The sequence below is a fragment of the Leptidea sinapis genome, chromosome 40 (assembly GCF_905404315.1).
Source record: "Leptidea sinapis chromosome 40, ilLepSina1.1, whole genome shotgun sequence".
In the NCBI taxonomy this organism is placed as follows: Eukaryota; Metazoa; Arthropoda; class Insecta; order Lepidoptera; family Pieridae; genus Leptidea; species Leptidea sinapis.
Window position 1 is genome coordinate 6,881,713 of NC_066304.1, and position 25,143 is coordinate 6,906,855.

At 35.5% G+C, this 25,143-nt stretch overlaps 1 protein-coding gene and 1 long non-coding RNA gene across 6 annotated transcripts in view; one reads left to right on the forward strand and one right to left on the reverse strand.

The window, feature by feature from the left end:
• LOC126976256 (uncharacterized) overlaps positions 1–25,143 on the reverse strand; it is a 162,259-nt gene that overhangs the window by 93,745 nt on the left and 43,371 nt on the right. The gene's annotated exons all lie outside the window — the stretch shown is intronic.
• On the forward strand, positions 10,945–22,272 carry LOC126976289 (uncharacterized). The gene is made up of 3 exons (XR_007731878.1): positions 10,945–11,135; positions 12,928–13,063; positions 21,957–22,272. It is a non-coding gene; the product is annotated as an uncharacterized LOC126976289 (long non-coding RNA).

Sequence of the window (25,143 nt, forward strand, 5' to 3'; positions counted from 1 at the left end):
TGGGTTTTCCTCCTGAACCCGAGGAATCCTCAGCAGCACTGGGTCGTAATGGGCAAGTCTTATCAAGCACCGTCTCGTGAACTTCTTATTGTAAAAAAGGAGTCAGAGTATTGCTGACCTTATTAGAAATAGTTTTAGCATTTTAATGGTTTATTTGACGTGGCCATAGATAATTTATTCGTCTAGATAGACTGTAACAGCTGTGAACACTTGAAAAAATAGCGGCTGTAACTGTTAACATCTATGTTCAGAACCACACGCAGACTGAGACAAAGTGACTAATAATAATAATATTGACACACTTTTTACACAAATTATCTTGCCCCAAGTTAAGCATATAAAGTCTGTGATATGGGTTACAAGACAATGATATATTTAATACAATATACTTACAATTCAAACAAAACAATAAATCCTGTAACAATATTTACAATACTACGACTACATAAAATTAAAACTATCATTACGTAGAAGCGTACCAAGAATACTGACAGCATTACCGCGTTGGATAGCAAGGCTGATCCGTTGACCGAAATAACTGCCAGCGCTTGGGTTTCATACTTACTTAAACATACATAAATTCATATACACATACATAAATACATTTAAACATCCATGACTCGGAAACAAACATCCATATTCATCATATAAATGCTGATGTATCGCTAGTGCAAGACGTAGCTGTCATGCACACTAAAGTAATAAACCTGGCCTTTTGTCATGCGTTATTTAACAGCAAGAAGCTCTTTCTATACGTATAAATTATTTTTTTCCCGATTCTAGACGTATAATTAATTATCTAAGGGCGTGTCAAAGATATTATATTCGAGTTATCGCGCAATTCCGATAGCAACTTTGCTGTACATTCAGGCTATCAAGTGCAAATATAATAAATAGGTTATCTTGGGGTTACCTACATACAGTCTTTCAGTATACATACTTATTTACTTGCCTTTACTTATTATATAAATTTTAACTTTTTGTACGAATTGTATTTGTGTACATGTGTTATGTGACGAAGTAAACAATGCTCTATCTGACATCGTGTACTGGTTTAGCGCCAATAACAAATTGTTAAATAGTCATAAAACTAAATATATTAAATTTACCGCGCTAAATGTCAAAAATGCAGATGCGAATATTTTATTAAACGGAGAGGTGGTAAAACCAGTGGAATCTGCTATATTTCTTGGCATAACTCTTGATTCCAGATTGCAATGGGGCCCCTATATTTAAGGATTGCCGAATAGACTTAGTTCTGCAGCATATGCGGTTAAAAAAATTAACTGTAACTGGCTACAAATATAATTATGTGTATCCCTAGCACCTAAGACTTGTTTAATGTTAATGTATCACATGTAATTCTGTTGGTAGTTCATAACTAACTCAATAAATAAATTTAATATACGTCGTCACTCGTCACATTGAGACAAGATGTTAATTCACATTTGCCCAGCAATTTCACTAGCTGCGCCCTTCAGACCGAAACTCATAATACTTTCACATTACTGCTTCAAGGCAGAAATAGGCGCCGTTGTGGTACCCATAACCTAGCCGGCATCTTGTGCAAAGGAGCCTTCCTGGTAAATAATACCTAGTCAATTAGATAGTATTAAATGTTTCAGATGCAAAAGTTGTGAAAGAGACTCTGGCTTTAGGTACATTGTGATATTTCGTTTTTGATGTATATGTGTTAATAATATATTTAAAGCACATGAAACATCATCACAACAAAAAACTCTGCACATCAAACATTTTGTCTAAAAACAATTTAACACACGTGTTACTTTAGAATTTTTAATTTTTTGTCGGAAGCGTTTAAAATGATTTGAAGGCCGTTTTATAAAATGTATTTTGGCAAGCTCTAAGTAACATGTATGTATGTTTCCGCCTGCTACTGAGCTGCTCAATAACTTCTTCCTTCAAGTCCGACATACGCCCAGTTCTAGATCGTTCTTCTCGATACGAATACCATTCCCTTCTGTAATAATAACGTGTCCTTCCACAACACTATCTGAATTGAATGCATTTATGAGTAGGTCGTAGTCGTTTTTACTTATATATAGCTGGTTACTTTTAATTAGTTAATTATTAAGGATAAGGATACTAAGTCCAACCCAACCAAATAATTATTGCTGAAGCCGTCTAATCTGTCATAGACTATTTTTTACATTTCATTTCACTGTTTTTCATACAATTTATGGCTGTATGAGCTTAAACCCTTTGCCTGTCCAATTTTTTTACGAGGAAACCTAAATCATTTCATGACAGTTTCTAGCCTCCCGCCGCGATGTCAGTAGTGTTTATTTACGTGATTTATCTGTTTTAGGTAAGAATTTTTTTCGTTATTTTCTTGAAAACGGTGCATTACCTTGTAATAAGAGTGGTATCATTGTAATCGTGGACTCATTGTATTTTTTACATCCAAATTCGGGCTAAGGGATACTAAGTCCAACCCAATATTTTTATGTTTATTTTTTTTTTCACTCAAAAACAAACAATAAAGAATGAATGTAAATTGTAAACTAATATTCTGTGATCACATATTATTACTTTAATGTTTCAAACTCAGATTGACATTTGACAGAGTTGTCAACTTGTCAGTCAGAACTTTAGAAACTTCAGAAATTGACAAGCTAATACATTATCTTGTTTACTTAGTCTACGCATTAGTTACTATAATATAATTATCCATAAGAGGACGTCACCAAATGGCCCAACGGAAGACCAGCGCTGGTTTTCAAACCAGTAAATATGCTGAGTTGGGACCACTCTGTGACGTATAGAAAATAATATTTCTCAATTTTGTTTTAACCTTTTTTTCTTTCTTTCTTTCTTCTATCTACAGAATCTATCGAAATAAAACACAGCGCTACATGATCTTCGGGGACACATTACATCCACCGTTCATCTCTTTCCTTGTAGAAAAAAAAAACACAATGTAGTATTGTTCGCGGATGACACTTCGCTCATATTTAAAGTAAAAAGAAGCCATGTTTTACCTATATGACGAAGTAAACAATGCTCTATCTGACATCATGTACTGGTTTAGCGCCAATAACAAATTGTTAAATAGTCATAAAACTAAATATATTAAATTTACCGCGCCAAATGTCAAAAATGCAGATGCGAATATTTTATTAAACGGAGAGGTGGTAAAACCAGTGGAATCTGCTATATTTCTTGGCATAACTCTTGATTCCAGATTGCAATGGGGCCCCTATATTTAAGGATTGCCGAATAGACTTAGTTCTGCAGCATATGCGGTTAAAAAAATTAGACAGTTAACTGACATAGATACGGCGCGACTAGTATACTATAGTTATTTTCATCGTATTATGTCCTCACTCCAATGGTGTATTGTTATAGGGCAGTGCGGCCGATATTAATACCATCTTTGTGCTGCAGAAGAGGGCTAATCACGCTATTTATAACGTAATTCCTAAAGAATCATAAAGAGAAAAATTTAAAGAAATAAACATTTTGACTGTTGCTTCTCAATATATTCTTGATAATGTTCTATATGGTCATAAGCACATTGAGGAATTTGCTAGAAACAGTGACAATCATAATATTAACACGAGGAACAAACATAGACTTGTTATGCCTACTACTCGGCTAAGTCGAGTTAGGAAGTCTTTTGTGGGGCGATGTATACTTATGCTTTTATATAGAGATCCCAGAAAATGTTCAAAACAAAAGTACTACGATATTCAATAGAATTGTTAAGAAACGTTTGTGTGGTAAAGGTTACTATAACATGACTTTCTTAATGATTCCATAGATTGGGAATGGAACGACCGCCCTCAGGCTATTAAATGATAAGTTTAATTGTACAATATTACTTTGTAAGCATATTTTGTGATGAAAAAAAAGCCCGCCGAGTTTGTTGCGCCCGTTCTTCTCAGGTCTAGGGGATTCTTTTTGGAATGTGTGGTAGTTTTTGACTTTCAATAATTGATGTCATATCCTATTTTGAATAAAAATATAAGAATTTTTTAATTTAGCATTTTCTATGTGTAAATTTGCCTTACATACAAGCTTTATTAAAAATAGTTTTCTTCTGTTATTACTTATAATATAAATTTAATTTAATTATAATAAACTTATAACTTTCTAGTTTAGTTAGCTTTTGCTTTATAAGTGACTTCAAAAAGGAGGAGGTTCTCAATTCTTTTTATGGTCATTTATTTATGAAAATTTTTGACTACTACGTGAATGATATACTTACCTAATTGTTTTTTTTTTGTGTACGGCATTTTTAAAGTTTTTTCATTTCGGTTGATTTTACATCTAATACTTAACTAAAAATTTAATTTAATACACCTCTTATACTACTACGCAATATATATTACGAAAACCTTTACCCTTAATATTAATAAAATACTAGTATTTGTATGTGCTACATAATATTGAACGCTTTGAAGTCGGTGCCAAGCCAAATGTAGTAGGTACCTACACTCGCCACGCGTGACTTTGAGCGGGATAGTTTCGTCTAAAACAAACAAACCACGCGGGCGGACACGCGTGGCTAGACAACCATAATAATTACAGTAAGTAAACTGTTTATAATATGAGTTTTATTTTATTTACGGCTTGGCACCGACTTAAAATCTACAATAGGTAGCACATATTATAAATAATAGTATTTTATTACTAACTAGCTGACCTGGCAGTCAAAAAAAGCGAATATGGAAAATGCATGATGTCATAAGATATTGATAGGTGAAGTCAAATCAACATTATAGTTCTTTAGTATCGAAAGCAGATGAATTTTCGTGGATCCCTGCTTACGAATTGTGAACCCACATTTTTTTGTCTCGCCAACGAAGACCCCCGTCGAGTCTCCCGTTGGCCCCTGGAGGTCCTGGACCTATTTAGAACGTTTTTATCAATCGATTCACACACAATTCTTGGGAAGCAAACACTTTCGCATATAACATTATCTCAACGTCGTGTATAGACATTACTTACTGTTTCGGTATTAAAACAAGTTTGACGGGGCAGGCCGCCGCCTCGTCGAAGTCATGAATCTGGCTTTATTTATAAAGCAATGTTGTCTGTAAGCATGTATGTAGGTACTATGTTAGTTTTAATGAAGAACAAAAACTTGTTTTACGCCAGGTACTGATTAGTTTACAAATCAACGTCGTAGGATCTTATTATACTTGGTACACTACGATTTAACTATGTCTGTGTTATTAATAACATGAAGTAAAGTCCACATGTTAAAACAAATTTATATTGCGCTCCAAAATTTATAGGTTTTCTGATTTTAAAATATCACATGTATTTCTTATAGTAATGTTGTGCCTACCTATAATTTAAGTACATTTAAACTATTTCATTATATTTGTTTAATTCTTAGTGCATAAGTTAATACATTGTATTTAGTTGGTAAGCCTTTATGAATAAATAAAATAAAATAAAAATGAGACTTAGTAACGTGCCAGATTTTGTCAACATGTCCTGAAGATGCCTCGTGTAGAGGCGTAACACGTGTCGAATTGTTTAAAAGACAAATATTGGCGGAATTAACACTAAAGAAAACTCAAAACATTTGGATAATTATGGATTTCCGCAAAGTAACGCCTACTTCAATATTTTTTTTTACGAAGAAAAGTTAAAATATCTTTGTCACTACAGAATAACATGGCAGGGATAAGTGATTTTAAACTTGGAGTAATCCATTGGAGTCATTTCATTGCGTTATACCAACTAATATTATAAATGTGAATGTGAGTTTGTTTGTTACGCCTTTACGCCGGAGCTACTGAACCGATTTTTATGAAATTTGGTACAGCGACAGATTAGAGCTTAAGAAAGGACATAGGCTACATTTTATCCCGGAACAATCCATGGTTGCCGTGAGGTTTGTGAACAACTGGAATTCACTTCGTTGAGCTATAACTATACCAATAATAGACTTGCTTAGTTTGCAATGTTCCTCGAAATAGGATTCAAATAATATGTTGGGAACGGGAGCGAAAGCGGGAACTGGAACTGGAATAGGAAATGGGATTTCCAAACCTGCTTATTATTTTTAAAAACTCTTTATATAAATTAGATATGTAAACCTTCCTTGAGCTTCAACGAATCTATTACAAAAGATTTAATTGAGATCGTTCGAATAGTTTAGGAGTTATTAGGGAAACATGCAAACATACATTCTCTTTTATACAAAGGTAAAGGTTTGTATAAGAGGTATATTAAATTAAATTTTTAGTTATTTGATACTTTTCAATTTTTGGAGTCGTTTTTTTTTTCTATTATTTTTTATTCTAACAACTTTCAGTTCGACCCTCATATCAGGTACCGCTATGCTCGTTTGACGGTGCTTCCATAACAAGCTAAAGTGCTCTTTCTATCTCTTATATAATTAAATAATAAAATATTGATATATCGGTAACTAAATGATGGTATGGATTCCAAAGATCCGCTCAAGCAATAACAACAGATGTCTATAATAATAATAATAATAATCATTTATTCAACTAATAATATGTGGTACAAAATGTTTTTGTGCCCTACCCTCTGCGATAGGATACCCTGAGGTGCAGAGGCTAGGTCCTTCCGAAAGGCTATACATTATTAAACATAATTAGCAAACTCACTAAAAAGAGGTATGTGTGAGTATGTGTGCGTGTCTGTGTTTGCGTGTGGGTGTGATTTTGCTTTCTTTTTTATTTTTATGAAGTCTTTGTTAGTATGTCAAACTGTGCACAAGATTAGATAAATGTTAGTAATTGTATATTAAGTTTTTGTTTTAAGAACGTTTTCTGTATCGTCGTATTTTAATACTACTAGCCATGATTTTAAACATTTTGTTAAAGAGTATTTATTTATTTTACTTATATTTTTATTATATTTACTGAAGTAGTTATAAGCGTACTATAGTACTCTACTTGGAACAATTATGACGAAACTGCTAGTTAGACATCCTTGACTCGTCAACCAGTCTTTACCATTGCTTCATGATAACGCAAACCTCACACAAATTAAAATTTTAATGTTTACTCTGTAAGTAGGCTTCTTAAATATCACTTTACATATCTTAAACTAATATAATAACTTAAATAATAAATTTTAAGACATATTCTTAATATATCGTCATTTATATTTATTACTTTACTCATTTCAAGCTAACTGTCTTTCAAATAAACAACGGGCACGGGAATGGCGCTGGTGTGGGACGCTTGCGTCGACACTCTGGCTCCTTCTCGTGTCCAAGTTACGTCAGTTGGTGCTGGGGCTGCTGCTTCGACTGCCGAAGACAGCAAGTGTCGCAAATATGTTGGTCTCTGTGAGTCACACATCTTTGTGCTGTTTGGTGTCGAGACACTTGGCCTGTGGGGCTCAGAGGCACGGATAATGTTCAAAATACTATCTTCGCGCCTCGATAAGGCTACTGGAAACCCAAGCGCTGGCAGCTATTTCGGTCAACGGATCAGCCTTGCTATCCAACGCGGTAATGCTGCCAGTATTCTTGGTACGTTTCCACGTAATGATAGTTTTAATTTTATGTAGTCGTAGTATTGTAAATATAGTTATAAGATTTGTTTTGTTTGAATAATAAATTAAGACAACGATATAAAAAAAAATAACAAATATTTTTAAATTTAAATATTAATAGATTCTGGATATTATTGGAAAGTTTGTTGTAAAAGCGGATACACTGGTCCTTAAACGAGTTACTTAAGTAAAGTAACTTAAGTAAGTACCTACACAAAATTTGTGGAAATTGAACTTGCGCTCGTCACGTCATGAGATATGAGTCTCATTGGCTCAGTAGTTTCTGTCAAACGGAAACATTACAATGCTCGCATACTTCTTCTTGAGGCAGAAAAAGTCAACTGTTTGTTTTTTTTTATGAAAATAAGGGACGAGATGAGCAGGACGTTCAGCTGATGGTAACGGATACGTCGTACCCATTACAATGCAGTGCCACTCAGCATTCTTGAAAAATCCAAAAATTCTGAGCGGCACTACAAATTCGCTCGTCACCTTGAGACGTTAAGTCTCATTTGCCCAGTAATTTCACTAGCTACGGCGCCCTTCAGACCGAACACAGTAATGTTTACTCATTACTTGCTTCACGGAAGAAAGAGGCGCCATTGTGGTACCCATAATCTAGCCGGCTTCCTGTTCCTCCCACCGGTAAAATGTTTTGTGGTACCAGGGCCCGATTTAGGGGAAGACAATCGTGGTTATAGCCCCGGGGCCTTTACAAAGGAGGAGCCATAGAGACTTCGGAAAAAAATTGTTCAAATTCAGACTAGTAAACAACTTTTCCTTTGATATTTTTTCAAGTTTTACCTTTACCTACAGATTTTTGGCGAATAAAGCTCTGAAGGTTCCGGTCGTTATCGCTAAAATTTTATTTCAGATAATTCTTCTTTACGATTATATTTATAAGTTTGTTAAATAATAAAAGAATCTACACTTGGTCTCACAAAATATTATTTTTTGACTCGACGGAAAACATTGTCGAATTTATTTGGAAATAGTTTGGGCCAGGGAGCCTCTACTCCTTTGTTGCCCCGAGGTTTCCAGACATATAAAATGGATGCATTGGGTACATCCATCTTGCCGACATCCCGTCCAAAAAGCGCCCGATTGGTTAAATATTCTGTAAACACTATTTAAAATATAGTAATTTACCTATTTATCGACTAATAACATCTTTGTATACTACAGCAAATTAAGTTAACTGAAAGTATAGTCGTTTCCGTATAAATTCTTTTTCCGTATTTACAAATGTCGAATGTCAACGTCAATTTCAAGTTCAGCACAGTTCAAGCTTAGTACACACAAACGTAGGTACTATAAACAAGGAGTTCTTATCCGCACATAAGAACTCATTGTTATAAGGTTGGCCGTAAAGCTAAAGAATAATAATTTATTTAAAATTCGAAAATGACGCGAATGAAACAGAATAGATTAGATCATGATGAGAATTAAGGCGACACGAAATGCCAGCGACCTTGGGCGATATGAGTTCACGACTGCCGGCCCGCCATCTATGTAACAAAGTCAATATTTTCAAAATTCTTGCGTGGGAAACAGTTTATATGCTTACAATCCTCGTTATTCACTACTAATCTGAATAAATGAACCTACACAAAAAAGTACAAGCTATAAGAATAACTTTTCAGAGAGAAGTACCAAAAAGATGCGTGACGCCATGCCAAAAAACTTGTTTAACTTCAAAGAAAAGTGGTACTTCAAAAGGCTCGGCAGTGTTAACAATAACCAACAGCAAGCATTAGCAACCTACAAGTAAGACTTAAGGGTATGTGTAACAGGATTAAGTAGTGTTCATAGCTCCAAATGCTATACTTTCACCACAAAACTTCATGTTTGCGTGTTTTCTTCTTACTCTTCGCCTTAAGAACGCTCTGCCTTCGGCCCAATATATAATAAAATGTTTGAAGGTTCAAAATGATATACAGGAAATGAATTAAATAAAGTAAATACAGAATAATCATTTTTTATTGTTACAGTTAATAACATATAAGCTACTAACGGGTGATATCAGTAGACCTGGGTTCGAATCGATACCTATTAAAATGGGGGTAATCAAGTTAGAATGTCATTGACCAGTTTATATCGACCCATCCTCAAGTTCCCTGTACATCCCTTTTGAAATTGTGTACTTAAAAAATAAGTACAATTTAAAAAAATAAAATAATCAGCAATCCTGAGGTAAAAGAATTTACTTATAAAGCAAGGAGGATGTAAATAGTGGGTAACAAGAGGCGGGGCTGCATAAGTAAAATTTAGTTTAGTATGAAAGTGCAGTGATTTGACATAAGTTTGAAATAGTAGTAATTACAGTATGGCGATTGGCGATGAAGTATAATCCAGCTAAGTTCGAAAGCGAACAGTTGCTTAAAAAGTAAAGGATTTCGGCTTATCTCCGTTTCATACAAGATTATAGCCGTCATCTGTCAATCTATCAATTGTGTGAATCGCTTTATTCCTAAAGAGTTTCGCTAGGCTGTTATAAAGTACTATTTAAAAGATTTTATTTCTTGAGTATGGCTCACTCTACTTCGCTACTTTATAACTATATGCGAGTTTGTAGAATTACTCAAACTACTCGGACTAAATTTAACACGATATAATATTTGACGTATTTTAACCCCCTTATTCATAATAGTCTGCTAACTTAAAGCATTGCTAATTCTCACTCTGTCTTCTTCTATTGACCTAAGTCAGAATGAGAAATAACACTCTTTAGCAGCTGTTTTAAGTTAGCGGACCATAATAAATAAGGGGGTAAGACTAAACATATACCCACAGACTTTATTACAATGCAAGAAAACAACTAAAAACTGAATTTCCTTGAGACCGAGAATTTAATACAGTAAAACATCTTAAAAAATATATACAAATCATAATAACATATCTAAGCACTTTCACACTCTATTACACACACGCACAAACACACCCACACACACACACACACACACACACACACACACACACACACATTCTTAGAAGTTATACTTTTATTTTAGTTTAATTTTAATCTCACTTTTGTATTTAGACTGTATTTTTATTTTATTTTATCTGATTTTGATAATTTGATTTGACTATGTAGGTAATTATGTCTGGTACCGTGAAGTCACTGACAGCTGAAACACAGTTCATACTAGTTTTAGTTATCTTTGCTCCCTGTATTGTATGTATAATTAACAATATAATAATTTAGAACCATATTTCTAACTTGTAATACTATTATTAATTATTGTAATGTTTGGAAAAATAAAGTTATTATTCATTTATTATTATTTTTGCAACTACATCGCAAACAAATTATTGCAATTATATCACAAGATTATACCTTAGGGAATTAAATACTTTTTTGTTGAATTTGACCTCACTATTGACATTGCAACAATTATAATTACAAATGTCATTACCTCGTTCTGTGTGTACACAACATAATCCTGTTATAATTTTGTTGTGAACATGTTTATCTTTGTGGTGTACAAAGAAGCACCGGAGCTATCTCTCTTCAAGATCAAATCCTCAGAGGAAATGGAAGATGAGTCCGTTGAGAAAACATTACTGGTTTATCCGTACTGTCCCGTGAGAATCATGCTGGAGTATATAAGGAAGAAATGCAGGTATAGTTTGATGTCTGCTGTGAATGATGTGTGTCATGATGTTACTCAATGGTTGTACTCGAAGTTAACGGGTTTTTATTCTTTTTTTATGGTAGAGGAAGACAAATTATTAGAGTATGGGTCATGAGATGTTAGCGATCACCGCTGCACACATTCTCTTACGACACCAAAGCAATCACAGGAGCGTTGCCGGCTTTAAGAGTCCCATGTCGTATCGTCCTGGAACCACCTGGAAGCTTTCCCCTTCCACTCCATTCTACAGCTTTGTTGTATATGGAAGAGAGCTCCTTGAAAACTCAATGCGGAGGATCGCCACTCATCCAGATGGTGGGGATGATATCCTGATTTGGGGCATGTCGTGCGAAGGTGGAATCCAGCGGCAGGAATGTTTAAATAATATATACTGAAAATGGTCTTTGTTTGAGGCTCTTTCAAGCCTAAACCACTGATCGTATAGACATGAAACTACCATTCCATTCGATGCAATTTATCCTAGATGGCTTAAGGCTACTTATTTTTCGAATTCCAACGTTCTTTCCTTTTAAAATTCGCCCAGCGAAGCGGGCGGGAACGACTAGTGTTTAAATTAAATTGATTTTTAAAGGATTAAAACGCGTGTAATTGTAACTGTGTTTACATTCGTTTTTGCATAAAAGTCACAGTTTTATTATTAGTTTAGCTAGCCCGACATTTCGTAACTTTTTCAGAGCGCGTTGAAGTTGAAAAGATTCAAAAAGGAAAGGTCGTGAAACGTCGGGTTAGCTAAAATCTTAGATAGTGACTACCGATGAAAACAGGCCAGGTTTATTACTTTAGTGTGCGTGAGAAGCTACGTGTTACACTCGCGATTTGTGTTAGTGTGCGTGCATTGCTCAAAATAGAGGTTAACATTCAACCCCAATTTTTCACACAGACAGCTGTCAAGATATGTCACGACGTATAAATGATTTAAGGTTAAAATAAAAATGTAACTTTTACATAAAAACTTGTGTAAAAACAGTCAAAATTACACGCGTCTTAAAAAAAGTTCCAGTATGCATCGTTAAAGTTAATGTTTCATTATATCACATGCTTTGACTGTCAAAATGAAAAAAAAAAAGTGATGGTATTATATTTAATGAAACATTAACTTTAGAGATGGTTTCTGCAACTAGCGGTTAATCCTTTAAATGTATATATATATGTATGGATATATACATATTTATTTATTTATAATCGCTTATAAAATGCTCACAGAATACCTTTATTTATTTACGGTGTATGTGGATGATGCAGCTACTGTACTCAATAACTTTTGTATTAACTTACATTTACTTTTTTGACTTACTCGTGTAAGACATTGACTATTTGACGTTTGAGTGTGTCTGTTGCATCATTTTACATTTTACATATTATATTGTAATTTGAAATGATTTGTAAATCGATGTACTTAAATGTAAATCTTTATATAAAAGAGTGGCAATGAGTTTATTGCTACTTCTTCTCATTAGCTCAACCCTTTACGAAGTAGCGGTAGATTCAATAAGAAATTTTTTTTTTTTTTAACATTCATAAGTGTCATTTCCGTGACCTACGTGAATAAAGTGATTTTGATTTTGATGATGAGTTTCTTGCGCCCATTCTTCTCAGGTCTGAGGCAGTCTCTTTTGAATGCGTGGTAGTTTTTGATGTTCAATAAGTGATTTTAAATCCTATTTTGAATTAAAGTATTTGAATTTGATTTAAAACTCGCGTTAATCATAGAAAATATTATAGGTATGTTACGAATATTTTATTTCTATCAATACTGCAGGCTAGCCATATTCACGAAGTTCGATCTTTGTGACGAAAGCGGCGTGCTAATGGGACTGTTCAACATGGCGACATATATATACGCCACACACCTGTTCGAACACAAGAAGACATATTACCTTATTGTCCTGAGAATGGTATCACGAACTGCTTTTACTATATAATCTATAACGTTTACGTTTACACAAATAAAATTTGAAAACAAATTTTTATGATTGATGCGGGACTGAACACACGACGTTCCGTGCGAGTGCTCTGCCAATTGACCTAACCGTTCGAGTGACGTATCGTCATAAGATCTTGTATGCTTTGTTCAACTCTCAGGTTGTGGCTTCATCTACAGGATCTACTTTACAGTTGATAGCCTGCTCAAACCCAATATTTGCATATTGACTTGAGATGTCGCTTTTGTAAATCTAAACAATTTGTTTTTTTAAAGGTGATAACCCTCACTTCTGGGATTAATACACAAATAAAATTTTAAAACAAAATTTTATTGGGTTCTCGAACCCACGACCGTCTCTTGAACGGTTAGCTCAGTTGGAAGAGCATTCGCACGGAACGCGAGGGGTAGGTATCACTTTAAAAACATAACAAACTATTACGTCTTTCTCTGTCTGCCTAAGTCCATTAGGAATAATAAGTCTTGGACTTATTCTAAGACTCTAAGGTTGAGAGATCTATAGAACGTAGTTAGCCTTTGCTCAGACTTTACTTATTTATTTAATAAAGCACACCACATCATATACAATACAATTTTCTTAATCTAACGTAATTAGTAGTAGTATACGACAATTATGGTGAACATAAAAATTACAAAAATACTCTCTAATTACCTCTGAAAAATAGAACTAATACTATCTACTTAGTTATAATAAAAACAAAAAAAGTAAAAAATGAAAGTACAAATTATAACTTTTAACTTATTAAAATAATGAAGACGAAAAAAAAAGAAAAACTACTTATTTGACAAATGCAGATTAAGTACCAGCTAAGTGTTTAACAACACTTTCTTTAAACCTGACCAGCCCACCACCGAATATATCAAGTTCTGAATTGGTATCGTTTAACTTATTGTACTCGCGAAGACTTTTACTTACCAGAAACCTAACTGACTGACTTCGCCTTGTGCTTGTGAAAAGAACAGGGGAGTCCCAGGCCCAAGGGTGTCGTAAGAGGCGACTAAGGGCTTATTAGAAGTGAGAGAGTCAAGCTGCCGGTTCATGACGTCAGCACAATCGGGCCAGACTCTTCCGGGTTAATTACCACACTCTCACAGAATACTGGCGTGAAGTAGTGGCCTAGTGCCACTGTTTCCCATGGGTTAGTGTCGAGGACCGGATACCATCCCCCCCTCTCCACCAGAATATGACAGCGGTGCTTAAAAAGATTTTAGCCCAGGAGCGTATGGCTCTACCAGAGTCGGAGAATCCCTCCCCGAGCATTCTCGCTCGGGCTGCCCGTCGTCTTCTGGGGAGGGCACAGGATTTTTTTAAAGGCCGGCAACGCTCCTGTGAATCCATTTAACACCAGGTGTCCCTTACGCTCGTTTGTCCTCTATTTCCATAACAAAAAAACTGAGTGTAAGCTTAGTGTAATCTTTGATTTCGTTTTTATGGTCATTTGACAGCTGCAATTATGCTGAGTTAAGCTAAGACAGACGAACGCAAAAGTCAAGTTCGCTTTATAGATCTCAGCCTAAGACTCTGAGACTTACAATATACTAGCGCATAAACTAACACAACGTGCAAGAGAGAAGAACATCTCGAAACGGAGATACAGCAAGATAGAAAAGGAAAGCTAATCTATTTTCACTGTAACCGATTTCGAATGACAAGTCGTAAAAAGTCGGCCACGCTTGGAGTTAGCATTTTGGATATTAAACTAGCTAACGCACACATTGTCAAATCAAAATTGATTTCGCTTTACCGGGCTGTCAGGTGGTGTTTACGGTAGTATATTCCAAGTCTATGAGTTCATTACTGTTTCATTAGAGTTAATACTATAGAACAAGAGTGGTGGGACGCTCTATTCTGCAGATATGTGGTTTCTTGATAAAACTAATTTTAAATCAAAGTTTAGACTTTGGGGTGTATAATAATATATTCCCTAAACGTTAGGGTTGCCAGGTGTAAACAGGTATTTAATTGTTAATTATTTATAGTATTTATTTATTTTAATACAAAATTATTGATGTTAAGTCTTCTACCGCATTTATCACGGCGAGTGTTCCGAAGAGCTCTTTAACCTGATTCCTGCCGCAGAACTCCACCTTCGCACAACACGCCACAAGTTAGGATATCAAATTGCAATGATTCCGCATTAAAATAAAGAAGAATCACGAAATGGATCATAAATTGCAGAGTAATAGGTGTACATACATAAAAAAAAATACCGATCGAATTGAGAACCTCCTCCTTTACGAAGACGGTTAAAAAAACACGTATTTGCAGTATAAAAACGGTGGGAGCATAGGCTATTAAAAGGTAATTATTGCTATGAACGAAACTCGATATCAATGTTGATTTTGGGGTTCATATTGGTCATGGCTATAAAAGTTCTGTACTTAAATTGTGGACGCGTATGAGCCTGGTCACATTATATTCTGCTAACATCGACGCAATATTGTGACATCCTACGTGACGCCATTCGAATGTTAATACCAATCATGTCGTTCGCTTAGAGCAAATATTGAGTAATACGTTAACCCCAGAACTTTAAGGTGTTAGCTTAGAGTGACAAGGTCATGGACCTAGGACATTAGGATACCAGATAAGAAAAACTTAAAACAAAACTTAGCGCTAGGAAGTCTGTTATTTCCACAGACTTATAATATACTAGAATAATAAAATATAAACGAGCTGAAAGTCCGATATTGCATGAACTGATTTGTCAATGTGTGCTTTAGCTAGCTTAACCTCCCGAAATCGGCAAGTGCCGCAATGCACTAGATTTTTCAGATACACCAAAACGAAAGTGCCGTACGGCACAGTACGCCCTGACCAAGTTCCGGCTCTTATTTTGTTTATAAGATGGTTTGTTTTGCATGGTCTTATAGCTTGTTTTAATAGCATTCTGATATATTCACTCAAATCATCTTAATTATAATCAATCTAATTATACACGTAAAAAATTAAAATGTAAAATAGAGACGGTCAACTGACAACACCAATGACCAATGTGACGAAGTTGTCAGTTGACCACGAATACAGGCATTCAAGTTGTAGTACCGGTACGGGGTGGTCGATTAAAATATTTTAAATTATATTATTACAATAATTTGTTACGACATACAATCTTTACAATACGATCTTTAATAATTATACGGTTTGATATCAAAACACTAAACAGTGCTAGTATTACATATTAATATACGCAGATCTAAGGCATACCGCGGCGCGGGGTCACTTGCCGAATTCGGAAGTTATTCAAAATACTAAGAAGGTAATTCCAAGCGAGGCTGACTGTTAACGACTTGTCAATCAAAGTGGTGGTAACCCAAGTGGTGGTAAATGTAAAAAGAAAAGAAAACTTTTGACTTTCATAAGTGTCATTCTCATGACCTGCATGAATAAAGTGAGTTTGATTTGAAAATCGGTTAGGTACATTTACTATAGATTCGATTCAGTTTTCTATTGTGCTGTATCTTCGGTAGAGATACCTTTGTTGGTCTATACGATAGTATATTGTTGTAACAGACTGCCTTGGGCCGTTTATAATATCTATAATATTGTATAGTCCACATAAAGCAGAAAATTAGGAAATGAACTTCCTTTGCAGATTTTTAGAACAATAATACGACGTGAGACTTGGTGAGAGAATTGGTGTTGCAATAGAGTATTCCTGTCCCCAGGATGCTGGGAGTTTCGTGGAACCAGTCTCGCACCAACGTCTCCAAGAACTTGGCATAAAACAACGCCTTTCGGTGTTAGTACAGAGATGCATACTTAAGTTCTTCGGACACGTCTTCCCGCGCGAGAGTGAGTCCATCGAGCGCCTTGTCGTGCAGGGCAAAGTGGAGGGCACCAGAGGGCACCAGAGGGCGAGGAAGGTCGCCCATACTATGAACCGAACAAATTAAGTCTACTGTGAGCGGTCCATAGGACGAGTGTACCATACTGTAAACCAGCAGGAAAAAATTACGAATTCTCGTAAGGCGAATCACATCTGCCCCAAAAGATGTCAGATCACGATGACCACGACCGCTCTGCCAAGAGTGTCACGAAGAAGAAGGAGAAACCATCAGGAAAACAGCGATCTCATTGGTCCTACTCTTCTTCTTAGTCGTTCCCGCACTGCTGAGGATCGTGACTCACATTCAATTGGTCAACGAGCTGTCTGTATCGGTTTTGTTCCGTCGCCTGGTGGATCTTTAGGTTTTCGGGAACTTAATCCGACAACCGTTTAGGACTGTGGCCTCATTGTTCGTCTTTTTATAATTTTAAAAAAGAAAACTGACGAAAGATAAGACTGTGGTTCTTTGTTTTAGTGGACAACGAACAACAAAAATTGACGTATAAAGTCATTTAACGTAGATGATATACAAACTGAGATATTAACATATAAAATTACGAAAATTAGCCGTAAAAAATGAAAAGCATTGAAAGTTGGTTGCCCCCTCTGATTTAATTTTTAACTTAATCGATCTTATGTTTCTTTTCGTGCATTTGTCAGTTGTTAATATGAAATGTTTTTAAATGAGGACAAATAAAATAAAATCGAACGTTCATAAATATTCAGAGTATTGCGAGGATTTCGACCCGACGGCCCGTTGCTTAACAAAATCAATTGTAACAATATAATAAAGACAATTGAACTATTGGGAGTAATACATTTAAATCAATTGATTGCTCAACTTTCTGAATAAATGAAATCTAATCAGGCACCTTGCGTAAATAAGCGCCTAAGCTCCCTTATTCATAATGGTCCGCTAACTTTAAACAGCCGCTTAGGAGTGTTTTTTCTCATTCTGACTTAGGTCAATAGAAGAAGACAGAGTGAGAATTAGCAATGCTTTAAGTTAGCGGACTATTATGAATAAGGGGGTAGTTGTCAAAAAATATTCAAGATTTGATATTAGGTTCCTAATGGATCGAAAAGTTATTACATTCAAACTTTTTACCATAGAAATCTAAATAACAAAGTACTAGAAGTGACATAGCGTCGTTAAACGTTAGTTATATAAAGTAATATTGAAACATGACGCCTCATGGGTGATCTATAGACCCCCCAGTAAGTACCATCACCACAAGTAATTAGTGATAAAAAAGGCAGACGTGAAACAGCGCGATAAAAATGGTGTAATTCAGGATAGGTAACTGCGAAAACCCTTCCATAACAAGTAAATATGACCAAAAGGTGATAATAAACAGTAAGAAACATGCCGTTATTAAAAATAAAATAAATGGCCACCATTTTTCATTGTAAGATTATTTATTTATTCGTATTGCCGTCATTTTGCAGAAGTCCCAAGGATATTGATCCGAGTGTTTCCAGCGTACGTAAAGCAATGTAATCTATATAATACAAATGAATTAGCAATTTTAACAGTTCTATCACGACCGACGAAACGATCCAAATCATTAAAATGTTGAACGAAAATCCCACATAAACTGAAGCAAGTATTAATAAAAATCATAATTAAATAAAGGCTATATGTACGCTATCCTTTTATTGACTAACCCGCTGTAGGAAACATAGAGAAAACCCTAGAAACATCATTGCGAGCAAAAAACGTTTAATTCTAGTACTTTAAATCAACGCAGAGCATCGGTAAGAGGCAAGAGAGCTGGCTTATTTATTTATTTATTTATTTATCAAAGATACAATGTAACATTACAGATTAAATCTAAAGCGTTACAAAGATATTATACTAAAGAAAAAACAAACAATGAAAATTATAAACTAGTTATCTTATTTTATAGAGCTTACAGGCATCAAACTCTCAAATCTTCTCTTACATTCTTTGACCAAACATTCCATCGAGCTGGCAAATAGATCACACTGTGGTGCTACCTCAAGTACAGAGTTTAGAAGACAGATGGCTCGTATTACAGGCGTGTGCTTATGCGCTTGAGTGCGTGCAGGTGGCTGCGCTAATAGTGCGTGTCGCCGCGCGCGTACGTACGAGGTCGGTACAAAGAAACGCAACAAACGTTGTAATAAGTATATGCTGTCCACTCTGCCCCGAATTATTTTGAGAACAAACTTAGTAAGAGCTACGTACCTACGTTACTGCAGTGAATCAAAGCTCAGATGCCCTTGTAAAAAGAGTGTTGGGTACATAGATGGATAGTATCCATATTGCCTCTTATACAAATGTCTAAGGAATTGTTTTTGGACTTGTTCGATCATTAAAGTATATTTGCTCTCATGTGGGTTCCAAATAACTGAGTTGCACTCGAGAATACTACGGACTAGCGCCGTATAAAGGATACGAAGTGCTTGGTTCGTTAAATGAGATGCATTACGTAGAACAAATCCAAGCCGTCGGTAAGCAGCCTCAACAATAGTCTCCACATGTGAGTGAAACGTGAGTTTAGGATCGAATACAACCCCAAGATCTCGTACTTCCTGTACTCGCATCACCGGCACATCACCAATTAAATAATTGAACTCTTGCACAGCGGAGGAGCGTGAGAATGACATGAATTCACATTTCGACATGTTAAAAAACAGCTTATTATCAACACTCCACTTGTAAACCCGATCTAAGTCGTTTTGTAGAGATAAGGAGTCCTCTGAGCTCTTTACTGCCTTGACCAACTTTAGATCATCAGCAAACAGTAACACCTCAGCATCCTGTATGACTTCTGGGAGATCATTTATGAATAGGATAAAGAGCAAAGGTCCCAAATTAGACCCCTGACTAATTCCAGAACGCGTTCTATAAGGATTAGATACAAACTCACCATATTTAACAAATTGCTCTCTTTGAGATAGGTAACTTGCAAAAAGCTTTAACAGTTTTGGCGAGAAACTCATCATCCCCAATTTGTGAATCATGACGTCGTTATCAACCCGATCGAACGCCTTCTGGAAGTCCAGGTAGATGACGTCCACTTGGTTGCCTTGTTCTAATTCCCATGATATTCCCAAGATCCACAAGGTGGAGAAGGTTTGAGCTTACTGATCGTCGTGGGAGAAACCCGTGCTGCGTCTCAGTAACGAAGGGAATACACTGCGGTAAGATTATGTCGTACAAGGCACTCTCAAAAGATTTAGCTAAAGCTGAAAGAATTGCTATTGGCCGATAGTTTTCCACCGCAGTCTTGGATCCCGTTTTGAGAATAGGAGTAACTCGAGATTTCTTCCATACGGAGGGATAGTTACCTGTCTGTAAAACCAAATTAAAAATATAAGTGATTGGTTTAATCAAAATATCAACGCAACCACGAATTACATATGCTGGTATTCCATCAGGTCCTGGCGAAGAAGCAGCCTTAAGGTTTTTGATAGAAGTACGGACGTGAGACTCCGAGAAGCATTGTATATTCACGTGCCTTGCATGGGAGTACGAATTGGCATTGGCACTCTGCCAGTCTAAGCGCGGCTCTTGATCTACAAATACTGAACTGAAATGCTCCGCAAAAGCATTTGTACTATTGGCTCCCTGATACTCCTTTCCGGCTCGTGTGACTTTAATCTGCACACCACCTTTACTCCGCAAGGCGTTAACAAATGACCAGAACTGTTTTGGTTCTGTTAACAATTGTGCTTAGTAATGTCATCATCAGAAAACTGAACGCTCGCTTATCTGTACTAATAAATGGAGAGCTGCTCTTTCCTTAGGTTATACTGCGAAAACTACTGAACCGATCAAAATAATACTTATACCTTAACATGCAGCGTGTTTCGGAGATTGGTATTGGTATTGGTAAAGGGCTCCTGTTTCCGCAATTAGACCGCTTAGTTGGGTCCATTTTGCGTGCAGTGTTGGCCAGTCATTCCAACCAGCCCAGCTCCTTCCAGAAGTTCATAACACTCCTGGGGTGTTCGCAGACTTCCTAGAGCGACCTTATATTTTCTAAGGTGTTTGCCCGTTGGTTGGCCACCCCAGCATATTCCAGGATTACATGAGAGACCGTTTCATCTTCGGTTAGACAGCCCCTGCACTTAGGACTGTCCGTAACGCCGATTGTAAATAGGTGCTTGTTCAGTGATGTGTGACCCGTTAGGGTGCCGACCATAATTCGGATGTCGTGTCTGTTTAGGCTAATAAGTCGACGTGACAGTTTGGGCGATAGTGCAGGAATCGCCTCTTTCGACTGTCTACAGCTTGAGACATTTGTCCATCGGGTTCTGTGTAGGTTGTTGGTGAGAGAGCGTATCCACGACCGCATTTGGTTGAAGGGTAGCGGCAGGACTGGCCCTGGGCCAGCCACTTGGGTTTCCAACCCCCGCCTTGCAAGTTCATCCGCTGCATCGTTCCCCAACGAACCGCTGTGGCCTTTGATCCATTGCAGAGTTACCCAGTTGTTGAGGCAGTTCGTTTATCTCGTGTTTCGGAGAAGGTTTATTTATTTATTTATAGGACAACCAGTAGTACGCTTAAAATATATCGAATATTAACAAAATGAGTTGAATATACAAGAAATTAAGGTGTCACAACATGCAGAGTCTTGACTTCCGTGACACCAAGAACACAATAATATAAAACAAATAAAATAATTATGGTAATAACTTATTCGGAACTAAATATATTTTCGACTTAAAAATACCTATATATTCGCAATACAAATAATTCAGTGAATGACATTTCAATACATATGACATTTCTTACAATGACTTGGCGCGGGGTACTTAAATTCTGGCAAAACAAAGTTTGCGAGATAATATTTTCTTTGATTAACGCGAGTGTTACACATTTAAATAAAACACTTTTAATGGATTACACGCGTTTTAATCCTTTAAAAGTGTTTTATTTAAATTTGCCAGATAATATACTAGTACAAAATAAATAACATTATTCTGTAGAATGACTACTTTGTTATTTAATAACATATTATTTATTTAAGCTTTATTTTGCAGGGTTCAGATAACAAATTCTCCATCTTGCCTCAACTAAATCATTCGAACGTGAAATATAACGACATGAAAGAAAAAGTGTCGAGGTTCATGGCCGGTTCACATGAAAGTCTTTCTATACCTACACAACTAAGTATTTCGTCCACTATACAGTCAAAGAAACCATTAGCCACCTCGAGAACTTCCAGAAAGAAAAAATAACGCCTCCACTATTACTTAGATCGTTTATGCATTGAATGGTTTTTGCTATTATAATTTAACAGGCGCTTAGAATGTGTAAAATAATAAATCTAGATTGATGTTAGTATTTTGTTGTATTCTGTGCAAATAACTTTATAAGGCTCAAATGGAATTATTTGAATAAAATACTTTTAGATGTCAAAGTACTATTAAAAGCTCCGGAAACAAATAGCGCGCTGAGAGAGAAGAAATATAAAAGAATAATAAAATTTAAGTACTTAGTACAATATTAGTGTGTTATTGCAACTGCAATAAAATTATCATTATGTAGTCCCAGGTTATGTGATCGCTAAAGTATTTATTAATTATCTGCTTCTTAGGAATTTAGAAAAATAAAACAAATAAAAAATATGACAATGAAATGAAACAAACAATCCAATTGGTCAAACAACAACGAAGTAAAAAGAGATAGTATTTGTAATTAGACAGAGATAGCCATAATAAAATGTGACGTCATACCTTAGTCTATGCTATATATTTTAGTATAGTCTATAGCAAAGAGTATAATAATATATAGGGAAAAGAGAGCCCTCTCTACGCATTATGAGCTAATTATTTGAAAACTAGCGCCATCTGGAGATTGGCCCCGAAAATAACTATATATGTATAAGCTCTAAATTATAAAATTCATTTTTAATGTTGTGACGCAATTAAATAACTAACTCTACTTTTGAATGTAGGTATTGCAATTTTTTACCATGTTGATATTGCGCGTAGAGTTAGTTATTTAATTTTGCCACAACATAGAACATAAGGGATAGATTTAGTAGTGTAAATATGCAAAATGGAACGCGAGAGCTACATACATGCGCTAACGCCAAAAGTAGCCGCGTTTTATGACCAGTGGGCAGTGACACAAATAAAAGTTGAAAGGTTTCAAAGCGAGTGACAGCTGACAAAGCTTTTATTTTCGGGCCAACCTAACAGATGGCACTACAGTCTTCTGAAAACGTCACTTTAAGGCGTCTGTCCTACCCCTGGTCTATAGTCTATAGGTATAATTAGTCTAGTCTATATTATACAAATGTTTGTTTTGTGACATAGTGACAGAAAATCCTTACTAAGAAAGTAGATATAAATTACCTGAAAAATGTGTATTTCATTGTTTGATTTTAATTTTATTTTTAGTGTGAGTACATACATCATTATTTTTATCTTACTCTATTTTAAAATTTATTCAAATACCCATTTAACAACAGCTAATATTAAACAAAAGACGAAGAAAGTGTAGGTATATTTTTATAAATAATCAAAAAATATTTTACTACTTTTAAATAATTTAAAGCGATTTACTTTTAAATAAGTGATGAAGCTATGTAGGTACTTATTATTATTATGTAGTATCCACTTTAACCACCTTACAACTACTACTAAAGTATAGGTAATTTATAATTGTATATGTTTAGCAAGAAAAAAAGTTATTTTAATCTATCGCCAGTTCGAGAACAACAAATATTTAGGGCCAAACTATATTGTACTTTGCTAGAAATGTTATAAGCTGATATTTTCTTATAATTTACCTTTATACAATAGTAAGGCCGTGGGGGGAGTGTGACCTAAATCTCTCTACATGGCCACTGAACTGATAAGCAATATAGGTGGCCGTTATGCGGGCGTTCTAATTACGAAACTCATCATATTTTTTGACTATTGAAGATCAACAATACGAATTACACTAAGCTATATGTAACATCAATATTTTCTAGGAATTTTGAATACCTATAAGGTAATTGGTGTTGTAAGTATTAAAAGTATTATATTAACAAATTGTTTGCTGCAAATTTGCACAGGTTGCCGGCTAGATTATGGGTACCACAACGGCGCCTATTTCCGCCGTGAAGCAGTAATGTGTAAGCATTATTGTTTCGCTTTCAGCCTCCTACTACGGACTTCCACTATTCGGGGAACCTTTCACGTTTGAGCTTCAAAACAGACGCGTTAGCACCGGAGTCAACTCACGTAAATGAGAAGAGCTAAACTAAATTTTATAGCTTAGCTTTAGGTGTGGCATGCGCTTAAGAAATTGATGTACCTGTTCATAATACCGTATAACAACTTCCTAACATATGGCGTGAGCTGACGAGGTTCAGGCGACACGGATGAGTGGCCCGGATACCGGATGTAGCGTTCCGGGAATAACAAACAGTGGAAACAGTCGCTGGCTGACGGGGCTCACTGCATACGCATTTGACATATCAATAAGAATTATACTTTAGTGGCCTTGCAAATAAACTTGGTATAATGTTATACCTGAGAACAAACCAAGAATAAAATTTATTGAAGTAGGCGTTACTTTGCGGAAATCCGTAATTATACAAATGATTTGAGTTTTCATAATGAATTTTCTTAATGACACCACGGACTGGGATTAAAGCGAACACCCTCAGGCTCTTTAATTATTAATGTTTATTGTACGATATTACATTGTAATCCATATTTTATATAAAAAAAAAGCCCGCTGAGTTTCTTTTGAATGGATGGTAGATTTTGACGTTCAATAAGTGATTAAATTGATAAATCCTATTTTGAATAAAAATATTTGAATTTGAATTTGAATTTGAATTACGACAGTCTCGTGCCAGATTTTGGCGAGACAACACGTTCTGAGGATGCATCGTGTAGAGGCGAAACACGTGTCGAATTGTTTAAAGACAAATATTGGCGGAATTAACACTAAAGAAAACTCAAATAATTTGTGTAAGCCAAGAATATGCAAAATGTTGATCATATCGCTGACAACACTGTCGATACAATGATAATTGTAAATTTCCCCAAATGTCAATCAGCCTTGCAAATAAACCCGGGAAACGTTATACGTCCGAATAAATCAATCATAGGCAAATGTCTATTTGAAAACATTTTGCATATTCTTGGGTTATGCTATATATATGTATGACTCTATAAACTTAATTCGGCCTTACAATTAATAAATTGGTTTAAAGTTATAACT